Here is a 12,647-nt window from a genome sequence, read left to right as displayed (position 1 = left end):
TTTGAAGGTTTGACTAAGTTCGTATGATGTTATGGGATGCGTTGGTATGTTTGGTTGAGGTCCCGAGGGCCTCGAGTGTGTTTCGAGTGTGTTTCGGATCATTTTGGGCTACTTTGGATGCTGATTTTCTAATATATGGTGTTGTTCTTCGCATTCGCGAGGAGCCTATCGCGTTCGCAAAGAAAGATTTGGCTTCTGGGATTTTGTTCTTCGCATTCGCGAAGGGACTCTCGCATTCGCGAAGAAGGAAATCTCTGTTGCAATGGTCTGACTTTGGAGGCTCATATCTCGCAGTCTATAAGGAATTTGGAGATGATCCAAAAATGAAAGTTGTAGACCTTTGTATCTACTTTTTATAAAGGTAAACCATTTGTCATTTGGAGTTATATACCAAAAGTTATGGTGGATATATTACAGGCTATCTGGGAAGAGTTTAGAAATCTCGGTTGCACAGGGCTGACTTTGGAAGCTTATATCTCCACATCTATAAGGAATGATGAGATGAGAAACAAATGAAAGTTATATCTCTTTGAGTCTAGTTTCCAGAAAGTTAAACCATTTATTATTTGGAGTTTTGTACAAACATTTATGACCATTATACTAGAGGCTGTCTGAGAATAGTTTGAAAATGGTTGTTGGAGAATTTGTTCATCGCGAACGCGAGGGAAGGGTCGCGAATGCGAAGAACAAATCTCTGGGCAGCTGAATAAAGTCCAAATCCATTTCATTCTTCCATTTTTGGACAAAGGAAGATCGGGTGAGGCGATTTTTCGAGAGTGTTTCAAGGAAAATATTGGGGTAAGAATTCCTAACTTGATTTTGGTTAAATTACATAATTCTATTATTGTTTTTATCACTAAATTAGTGAATTGGGTTAAAAATGATAGAAATCCTCTAGACTCTAATTTATGATTTGAAGGGCGATCCGTTATCGGAATTTGATAATTTTGGTATGGTTGAACTCGTATCAGAATGGGTGTTCGGATTTCGTAAAAATTTTGTCGTGGAACCCCTTATGCATAAGGTATTTATCCGGAATTATTTCCGATGAATTTTAATGAAGTGGTACAATTAATTTGGATATATTTGAGCTGTCCGAAGGTCAATTCAAGCAAGAAGGCTATTTTGGAATATCGGCATAACTTCAATAAGGTAAGTGTCTTGCTTAACCTCAAGTGGGGGAATTACTCCTTATGCATCGAGTCTTATGTGCCATTTGTGAAATGTAAAAAGCCATGTACGCGAGGTGACGAGTACGTACTCGGGCTTATATCTGCAAATTTTATTGGTTTAAAGTTTTAGGCATTCTTATGTATTAAATTAGATAATTGTTAGCATTAGTAAATCCTTGAATTATGACGCCTTGTTCCATAATTGTCAAGTTTGTATTTTATATAATAATTTGGTGTTATTTTCACTTGAATTTTATGTGAATTTCGTGTGTTTGTCGACTTGATATTTTTCTTGGAATTAAATTCATGATGGAATCCTTATCTGCAAATATTTATTAAATAAGTTTAAATTGAGGAGTTAATATAATTATCAAAAATTTGGATTAATGAAGGTGTTGCCCTATACTGAGTATTTTTCACCGCTGTTGATTGTTTTGAGATTTATTATATGTTGTGTGGAGCCTTGGGCTATTTGTTGAGAAATTTATTGATTCTGCTACATATTTGGAATTTGGTTGTGGTTAGTGGAAAATTATGATATGAATTGTTGTATCGTGTTGTGGTTTAAATACTCTCCTTGATGTTATTTATTCTTCCTACCTTGCTTGTTAATGATATACATGTGCTTGGTAAGGAAGAATGTAAAGCACGAAGGGTGATGCCATGCCATTTGAGAGTGTAAAGCACGAAGGGTGATGCCGTTCTATTTGAGAGTGTAAAGCATGAAGGGTGATGCCGTGCCATTTGAGAGTGTAAAGCACGAAGGGTGATGCCGTGCCATTGAAAGTGTAAAGCACGAAGGGTGATGCCATGCTATTTTATTTATATTATCATGTGAGGACGAGAGTAAAAGCATGAAGGGTGATGCCGTGCAATTATTTTTAAATTATCATATATTCATGGCACGAAGGGTGTTTCCGTTTAGGCGAGGACTAGAGATATACATTACATTGTGATATCGTTTGGTTGTGTATACATTCATGCCTGTATCTTGAGATATTATCGTGTACCTATGTTTACTATGTGACTTGTACTCGTTGTTGCTTCCTGTGTGCCTCCACTTTATTTCTTTTATTGTTATTGACATTTCTCCCACCTAGCTGGTACTGTTATATGTATGCACGATGAGAAAGATATAAATGCACGAAGGGTGATGCCGTGCAATTGATTTGATCTACATATATATATATATATATATATATATATATATATATATATATATATATATATATATATATATATATTGTGAGAATGAGACAAGTGCACGAAGGTATTGCCGTGCCATTTGATATGATATGTTGAATATATTTCTCACGCCAGAAAAGTTAAATGAGGTGTCATATGGTGACTTTTATTTGAAAGAATTATATATATTAGAAAGATATTTATTTGAAAGAATTATATTAGAAGAATATTAACTTGAAAGAATTATATATATTAGAAAGATATTTATTTGAAAGAATTATATTAGAAGAATATTTACTTGAAAGAATTATATATATTAGAAAGATATTTATTTGAAAGAATTATATTAGAAGAATATTTATTTGAAAGAATCTATATATTAATATAAAGCAGGGAATGAGAGAGCTGATGTGGCACTCTCTACCTCCAGTATCTCTATTTATCTTTTACCTCAGTTTTTTGCTCTTTTTTTCCACTTTTTAATTTTGAGATATTTTAAAAAGTCCAAAAGTCACCTAATTAACTATCTACATAATTGCACCTTTTAAGACTAAACCCTAAGCGTTACAACTGACAACTTCTCAAAATTCATTCATCTTCTTCGTTTTCCCTCTTCTCTCTGTTTTTCATTCTTCCGTCCACAAATACTATTTATGATTGCAGAGTTAATGTTTTGTTGTCGGAAGAGACGTAGGCAACCAGATCTATGCTTTGTCTAAAATTTACTTTTGCTTTGAGTTTGTTTTTGTTCCTCGATTTATTTTTTCTTTTGGCCTATAGCCAATCAGTTTTTTATCAATCTTTTATGTCAAAACTTTTTTACATACTAAATATTTCATCATCTTTCTCGTACAGATTCAAGAGAAAACATTAAAATCCAATGGTGATTTAGCTTTAGAAGGTAATATTTCTTTCGATGTTTTTGTTTTTGTTATCTCTTAGTGATTAACTCTATATTTTCTTTCTTTTCTGCTTGGTCAGTACTGTTTTGCCGTAAGCATAAAGTTTAATGCCTTTTTTTGTACCAAATATTGCTGTGTTGTAATTGGCATTTGATATACACATAGTAAAAATAATTTGAAGTGATGCACATTGCCGTTCTTTTGACTTTACAGGTTACTCATGCTGAAGAATGAATAGACTCTGGAGCAAGAGAATCAGGCGATACCATGAATTAATCATTTAATTGTTACATCAGAACTATTACAGGTACTACTATCAAATCTACTTACTCTATGAGATTATACTTTTGCTGGTGGGCTTGTGGTCTAATTATATAAGCTAATGGTTACTATCATAAATGGTATTCTAAAATGTTAACTTAGAGCCAGTCGGCCAGAAAATGGTAGATAAGACTAGGGTGCGACAGTAAAAGCTATTGAAATATGCCAATGAACTTATAGAAGAAAAATACATTTAAGGACTAAAAAGGCACATAACACAAAATAGAGCGAGTATTTTGAAACTAACCTATCGCTTTAATTTGTATTTTCTGTGCAATTAGCTATGCATCAAATTGAAAACCATTTTGCACTTCTACTTTCTCTTCTACATTTTCCCTAATTCAAAAAATAAATACTTTCTATCTCACCTTTCTTTTTTTTTGTTGCTCATTTGCTTAATTTTGATTTTTTTATGTACTATGTATCTGAAAGCCATTATACTTGATTTTTACTGTTAAAGTGAGACTATGAAGCGATTAGTGTATGCTTGTGTTTATTAATTCCACTTGCTGATGATGTTTATGGTATTAGGTGAATGATTCACCTATTAAAAATTCAGCGGCATTTATGATGGAGATGTGAACATATAGAAATACTTAGAGTTTATCTTGTACTTGGATGTAGCTCTATTTATCATCATTTGAGCAAAGGTGAAGTGAAATTATTCATTGTAGTTAGGAAAAAATTAATATATTGTCAAGTGTTCTATTACGTATTCACAAAGTTGTTTTTGCTATATTTTTTCATAATCTCATTTACTTTGAATACCAGGATTACCATTTAAGGTGTATTTGTTCGATCATGCTTTAATTCAATATAGTCAGTTAATATAGTTCCACAATATAGACCGTTGTTACAAACAGTGGTACTGTTATTGTTACTAGAGCATTCATGATTTTCCTCGACAGTATTCTCTCCTTTTGGTTGATTAGAAGGTGTTTATATACTAGATAAAGTGCGAGCGCTGAAGGCCGAAATGCTTCTCAGAATAAAGCAACAGCTTAACTTCAAGCTTAGAAATCCTTATTGTGAGTACATATATGTTATGAAAATGTATTCATCTTTTATCTCCTTTTACTTTTTTTTTCCTCCCATTTATGTGTTTAGGTCTTTTTAATGACTCTTTGCGCTCAATCTCACGTTTCATTCTCCCATCCTTTTTTATTCTTAAATTCAATTTTCAGTTGTGCACTGGATGATGCAATAAATCAAGATTTGGTGTGCAAAAAAATGGCTGCTTGCTGTGTATTAATTCCTTCCAAAAGGAAAACGACTTTTGGTCATTATGGAGTAATTTTGTATTTACTACCTATGTATGATATTCAATAAGAATGTAATAAAGTATCGAAAAAGAAAATTTTTTTGTATAACAGTTAATCAGTTATAAGAAGTTATGAGCTAATTATTGGTACTTTTGTCTTTCTTTTCTTTTTTTCAACAAATAATTAATTATTAATTTCTCTGGCCGATCACGCAACCAGTTTCATCGTTTTTGCCTTCACGTAATTATGTTAAAGTTAAGACAAAGGAAGGCGAATTTGTGCATACTCATGACAAATATTTCATACCAGATTGGGAGTGTGTCTAACGATAGTGAGAAATTAGATATAAAAAATGTGAAGGAGAAAGATGTCTCAATATGACAAAACAGTGACATTAGAAAAGAGAATTATTCTATGGAATTAGTCTTTAACCCTACAATATTTAGTAACTTCCTGTATACACATTTAATAATCCTATATGCTTATAGTTTTAGGTCGAAAACTCTATCTATCTATTTTTTCCAAAATTTTAAAAAACCTTTTTTATTTTATAAAATTATACGGTACTTTAATTTTTCGTCCAAAAGACTTCCATAAAATTAAAATACTTATTTGAGGTTTTGAACATGTTTACTAACCGCTCATGTTCTTTTTTTAAGGACTTTGGTAGATTTCTGCCTTATTATTTGGTTATTCTCCCCTTCCTCTATAATTGAGTATTTGTTAAAATATAAAATTGATATGTACTAATGTCTATAAGTATTCATATTTTTAGTATATTTTGCATTAATTGATCAATGTAAGTATTTTTGAATTTTTTTCCTTAGTAGAATGTGAAACTCTGTCAATGTGAAAAGAAACAAGCACTCGGGTGAAGGTTGATAATTGGTGTTGTCGACTTCAAGAAGCAAATTGTTTAGTGTTGAATGTTTGATAAGGAATTGCTTTGTTTTTATTATTTTTCTTTTGTATGGTTAGAGACTTCTTTTTGATAAGATTTGCATATTTTTTAAAAAAAGAGTTGTTTGTAAATTTATTAATTACCATGCGAGCCCGGATAAATTCACTAGTTATATATATTAGAAAGATATTTATTTGAAAGAATTATATTAGAAAGATATTTCATTAAAAGAATTATACTCGAAAGATACTTATGTGAAAGAATTTTAAGGGAAGGATATTTATTTGAAGAAAGTATATTCGAAATATATTTATTGAAAAGAATTATATTCTAGAGACTTTTATTGAAAAACTTATAGGTAAAAGATGTATATTTAAGGGACTTGATTAATTGGTTGTACCTGTGTTTATTATTCGTTTGAGTAATATTTATGGTGTTCCTGCTGCTTTGTTGTTTAAATCACTAGTTGATTGGTGTTGCTATTACTGCTATTTGTTTTCTATTATTTTGTATCTCATATTGCACAGGTTATCAGACTAGTGAGTGTCTTGACTGTACCTCATTACTACTCCACTAAGGTTAGTCTTGATACTTACTGGGTACCGACCGTGGTGTACTCATACTACACTTTTGCACATTTTTGTGCAGAGCCAGGTATTGGAGATATCGGACTTGGGAAGAGTAAAGCGGGATCGTAAGGATTCAAGTTAGAGCTACTTGGTCGTCGCAGTCCCTTGGAGTCTTTCTATTTTATTGTACTGTTAATTTCTTATTCGATCAGTACTGTATATTCGATCCTCGAGATGATTCCATGTATTCAGTTAGAGTTCGTGACTCAGTACTACCGGTCTTGGGAGGTTGTTATATTCATATTTGTTCCGCTGTTAGTTTCTATTTTTAAAAAAATGGCTTGAATTGTAATTAAAATCGGCTTACTTAGTCTTAGAGACTAAGTGCCATCACGACGCCTGAGGTGGGATTTTGGGCCGTGAAAAGTTGGTATCAGAGCCCTAGGTTCATAGGTTCTATGAGTTACGAACGAGTTTAATAGAGTCTTGCGGATCGGTACGGAGACGTCTGTACTTATCTTCGAGAGGCTACAGAGCTAGTAGGAAGAATTCACTTCTTTCATTCCTTATCGTGCGGTATTTATTCAGCTTGAAGAATATATCTTATGTTCTTTTGCATCCACTCATGTATGAAATTGCGCACTCAGCATCAACTATGCGCCAATGGTTTGTGATACTACAGAGGGGTTATAAGGGTGCCAGGTTTGTTCAACCATTGTTACAACGTGTCGTCCAGATCGAGGATGTGGAAGTATTTAGAGATCATTCAGTTGTGCACATGGGGGTGCAACAGGTTCTGATATCTGGTTGATTAGTATGATCTTAAGAAGGTTTAATTAATTTTCTAATCGTCACAATCGTGGTAGGGTAACGAGGTGGATGTAGATATGAAGATAGTTAGTGGTATTAGAGACTATATAGGTCGTATGGGATTTCTATTTAGCAAAAGGTACATACTGGCAGCCAAGGCACTGGAGAAAGCGAGTTTAACTGTCACGCGGGTGTCATGCGCAAAATAAATGGCTTGAGGTGTCTTATGACTGATGAAGGTTAGTATTGTGGATCATCGGCATGTGTCATATGGCTTCGCGCCAAGTAAGGGGAGTCCACTATCAACAATCAGATTGCGGGGTCATGTGTTATATCAGTTTTGGCCTGAAATATATTTATGTGGTAATGAAAGGTTCTCCGAAACTTTTATATGATTAAGGGGTGATTTTTGTATGGGATGATGTTGGGGCTTGCGGTATTCCTGCGTCCTTAATAATTCTACATTTCAGTACCAATGGGGTCACAACAACAATTTCAAAATATTTGAGGTGCTACAGTAAGTTCTTTTAATGCACCATCGGCATGAGGTTCTTAAAGTATTCCAGTTAATACTCCACGTGCATGGTCAGTTAGAGGTGGAGGACAAGCGGGTAAAGGGTGCCTAAGAGGTGGAGGCCCGACCCTTTGATATAATTGCTATGATTTTGGCTGAGGCCGATATGCCAGATGGTGTAGTTACAGGTACGATCCTGATTCTATTATAAAAGGATATTTTCCCTTAATTTAATTTGGTTCTGAATATCGAGATGAGTCCTCCTATTATGCTTCGCTTATGGGTGAGCTTCGTAATTGTGTGATCCACTTATATGTTTATCCCTGTTGGGAGATTTGAAGATGTGAGCCCGTGTCTATAATTTTTATTGTGTGCACTATTGAGGGCTATAAGTCCAAAAGTAATTTTTATTATTCACTACAATGGGTTTTATGTGTTTCGGAATAATTTATTCTAATTTTTTTTTTTTAATGAATTTTGTGCCCTATCGGTATGAGGGTTCATTATGTGTTTACGAAATTTATTGAAAAGACGAAAGAAAGGAAATTGAAAATGTCAATTGGAACAATGTGCAAAATACTTGTGATTCGGAGTTGAGGACGAGATCCTTGCATTTTTATATGATGTGAAATATTTAAACCGGACTACAAGTCACGCTGGAGGTTATATAAGGACGAGGTCTTTGTGGTAAAATATTTAAGAGTTAAAATTCTCCCTTTGTGAAGTTTAATTTGTACTATAATACTAATAGGTAGTTATGCCTGATAGGCTTATGTGATAATTTTTATTATGTTTTTTTGTGCCATAATTGTGCTGTAATTATTGAGTTTTAGCCTACAACATGAGTACCCAGGTGACGTTAAATGTGACTCGTTAAGTCGGGTAAATAGTTATGAGGTCTTCATGCCTCACATTTTGCTGTCAGTGTTGTAAAAATGGGGTTTTGGTTAATATGAGGTTAATTGGAAATATTGTAATCGATTATGAACAACTATTAAGACTAGAGATGTGATGATTGGCATACATATGATGTGCTTCATGTCCTAATATCATTATGATAATGCGGTGATGGTAATGCTGAGATTAGTGTTATTGATATACATTGTGGTGCTTTGTTGGGTTGTGGATATGTTGTTAGGAGTTGTTTTGGTGTTACTCTGGCAGGTGGATAGGCCCCATTTACAGGGGAGACTCTGCCAAAATTTCTGTAAAATTTGGGAGTTAGTAAAATTTGGGGGATTGAGACGTGCGAAAGAAGAGATAAGTTATGTTATGTGTTTGAGAGCGGACTCTACTTCTCATTCGAGGGCGAATGATACTAAGTGAGGGAGAATGTAACACCCCGAAAAAATTTTGAAGTACTTCAATACTATCAAGAAAATTGATGTGTGTGTAGGCACGAGTTTTTATAGCCAGCTGAGACTAATACCGTGTGTTGTTGTGAAAATCAGGCTTTTTGGAAATATTTGGAGTGTAAGAAATTGGTCTTAAAGTTTACAAATATGAATAACAGAAATAATCTCAATTGAGATGGTGTTGTCAGGCTTATCTCAAATTCGGTAATGTGGGATCAACCAGGAGTATATGTGTAAAAGTAAAATCATCAATTTGGTAACCTCAGAATAATTCTTAGCACGTTCGAGGACGAACGTTTGTTTAAGAGGTGGAAAATGTAACGACCCGACTTATCATTTTAAAAATTAATGCCTCGTTCAGTGACTTAAGGTTTCGAGCCGCTTTGCAATATGTATTATGACCCGTGGGTGTGGTCAAGTTTGAATTACTGAAGATTCAGAATTAAATTAAAAGAACAATCCTTATTTATAAGCTTAAATGTAAAGAGTTGATCGGAGAGTTGACTTTTGAGCAAACGGCTCTAGAATGGAATTTTGATGATGTCAATAGCTCTGTATGATTATTATGGACTTAGGAGCGTGTCCAGAAAAATTGTTGGAGGTCTATAGTGGAATTAGGCTTGAAATGGCGAAAGATGAATTTTTGGAAAGTTTGACCGGGGAGTTGACTTTTTGATATCGGGGTCGGAATCCGATTCTGAAAATTGGAATAGCTTCGTTGTGCCATTTCTGACTTGTGTGCAAAATTTGAGGTCACTCGGACGTAGTTTGGGAGGTTTCGGCGTTGTTTGTGCAATTCAGAAATTTCTAAGTTCATTAGGCTTGAATCCGTGTGTAATTCGTGTTTTTGGTATTGTTGAAGGTGATTTGAAGGTTCGACTAAGTTCGTATGATGTTATGGGACGCGTTGGTATGTTTGGTTGAGGTCCCGAGGGCCTTGGATGTGTTTTGGGTGTGTTTCAGATCATTTTGGGCTACTTTGGATGCTGATTTTCTGATATCTGGTATTGTTCTTCGCGTTCGCAATGAGCCTCTCGCGTTCGTGAAAAAAGATTTGGCTTCTGGGATTTTGTTCTTCGCGTTCGCGAAGAAGGAAATCTCTGTTGCAATAGTCTGACTTTGGAGGCTCATATCTCGCAATCTCTAAGGAATTTAAGATGATCCAAAAATGAAAGTTATAGACCTTTGTGTCTAGTTTTCAGAAAGGTAAACCATTTGTCATTTGGAGTTATATACCAAACGTTATGGTGGATACACTACAGACTGTCTGGGAAGCGTTTGGAAATCTCTGTTGCACAGGGCTGACTTTGGAAGCTTATATCTCGAAATCTATAAGGAATGAAGAGATGATAAACAAATGAAAGTTATATCCCTTTGAGTCTAATTTCCAGAAAGTTAAACCATTTGTCATTTGGAGTTTTGTATAAAGGTTATGACCATTATATTAGAGGCTGTCTGAGAATAGTTTGAAAATGGTTGTTGGAGAATTTGTTCATCGCGAACGCGAGGGAAGGGTCGCAAACGCGAAGAACAAATCCCTGGGCAGCAGAATAAAGTCCAAATCCGTCTCATTCTTCCATTTTTGGACCAAGGAAGCTCGGGTGAGATGAATTTTCGAGAGTTTTTCAAGAAAAACATTGGAGTAAGAATTCCTAACATGATTTTGATTAAATTACATGAATCTATTGTTGTTTTTATCAATAAATTATTGAATTGGGTTGAAAATGGTAGAAATCCTCTAGACTTTAATTTACGATTTGAAGGGCGATCCGTTATCGGAATTTCATAATTTTGGTATGGTTGAACTCATATGAGAATGGGTGTTCGGATTTCGTAAAAATTTTGTCAGGTTCCGAGGGGCGGGCCCCACGCTGACTTTTTAGAATAAAATTTTAAGTTGGTGTTTTATTATCCGGTATTATTTACGATAAATGTTAATGAAGTGGTACAATTAATTTAGATAGATTTGAGTTGTCCGGAGGTCAATTCAAGCAAGAAGGCTATTTTGGAATATCGGCATAACGTCAATAAGGTAAGTGTCTTGCATAACCTCGAGTGGGGAAATTACCCATTATGCATCGAGTCTTATGTGCCATTTGTGAAATGTGAAAAGCCGTGTACGTGAGGTGACGAGTACGTACTCGGGCTTATATGTGCAAATTTTATTGATTTAAAGTTTTAGGCATTCTTATTATTAAATTAGATAATTGTTAGCATTAGTAAATCCTTGAATTATGACGCCTTGTTCCATAATTGTCAAGTTTGTATTTTATATAATAATTTGGTGTTATTGTCACTTGGATTTTATGTGAATTCTGTGTGTTTGTTGACTTGATATTTTTCTTGGAATTAAATTCATGATGGAATCCTTATCTGCAAATATTTATTAAATAAGTTTAAATTGAGGATTTAATATAATTATCAAAAATTTGGATTAATGAAGGCGTTGACCTATACTGAGTATTTTTCACCTATGTTGATTGTTTTGAGGTTTATTATAAGTTGTGTGCAGCCTTGGGCTATTTATTGAGAAATTTATTGATTCTGCTACATATTTGGAATTTGGTTGTGGTCAGTGGAAAATTATGATATGAATTGTTGTATCGTGTTGTGGTTTAAACACTCTCCTTGATGTTATTTATGCTTCCTACCTTACCTGTTAATGATATACATGTGCTTGGTAAGGAAGAGTGTAAAGCACGAAGGGTGATGCCGTGCCATTTGAGAGTGTAAAGCACGAAGGGTGATGTCGTGCCATTTGAGAGTGTAAAGCACGAAGGGTGATGCCATGCCATTTGAGAGTGTAAAGCACGAAGGGTGATGCCGTGCCATTGAGAGTGTAAAGCAAGAAGGGCTATGCCGTGCTATTTTATTTATATTATCAGGTGAGGACGAGAGTAAAAGCACGAAGGGTGATGCCGTGCAATTATTTTTATATTATCATATATTCATGGCACGAAGGGTATTTCCGTGCAGGCGAGGACGAGAGACATACATATTACATTGTAATATCGTTTTGTTGTGTATACATTCATGCCTTTATCTTGAGATATTATCGTGTACCTATGTTTACTATGTGACTTGTACTTGTTGTTGCTTCCTGTGTGCCTCCACTTTATTTCTTTTATTGTTATTGACATGTCACGACCCGATTTTCCCTCCGTGTGATGTCGTGATGGCACCTAGTCTCTACAACTAGGTAAGCCTAACATTAATAGAAACAACATTATTTAATTAACATATAACAAAATAAATAGAAATCTCTTACAATTCCCAAAACCGGTAGTACAAGTCATAAGCTCTACAGAGTGTTTGCTAGAAAACTTCTAAATACAACTGTCCATAAATAAGAATAAACAGTGCAAAACAAAAACTTGAAGGTGACTCCGAAACTTGCGAATGCAGCGGCAGGTTTACCTTGAGTCTCCGCATCGACAGTCCACACAGCTAGCTAACGAACAAATACCTGGGTCTGTACAAAAACAAAAATTGTGCAGAAGAGTAGAATGACCACACCACAGCGGTGCCCAGTAAGTATCAAGACTAACCTCGATGAAGTAGTGACGAGGACTAGTCAAGACACCCACTGGTCTAATAACTGAACAAGCATAAGTATAGGGATGACAGAACATGACATCTATCTAAGGACCCCGCAA

At 34.6% G+C, this 12,647-nt stretch overlaps 1 long non-coding RNA gene across 1 annotated transcript; it reads left to right on the top strand.

Annotated features, from left to right (window-relative positions):
* Positions 1-2,900: 2,900 nt before the first annotated feature.
* Positions 2,901-4,991, top strand: LOC104109856 (uncharacterized). Its single transcript, XR_011413090.1, has 5 exons — positions 2,901-3,047; positions 3,213-3,258; positions 3,473-3,566; positions 4,531-4,608; positions 4,765-4,991. It is a non-coding gene; the product is annotated as an uncharacterized lncRNA (long non-coding RNA).
* Positions 4,992-12,647: the final 7,656 nt, after the last annotated feature.

The sequence above is a fragment of the Nicotiana tomentosiformis genome, chromosome 12, assembly GCF_000390325.3.
Source record: "Nicotiana tomentosiformis chromosome 12, ASM39032v3, whole genome shotgun sequence".
In the NCBI taxonomy this organism is placed as follows: domain Eukaryota; kingdom Viridiplantae; phylum Streptophyta; class Magnoliopsida; order Solanales; family Solanaceae; genus Nicotiana; species Nicotiana tomentosiformis.
Note: the sequence above shows the minus strand (reverse complement) of the source record. Positions and strands in the feature narration are given on the sequence as shown.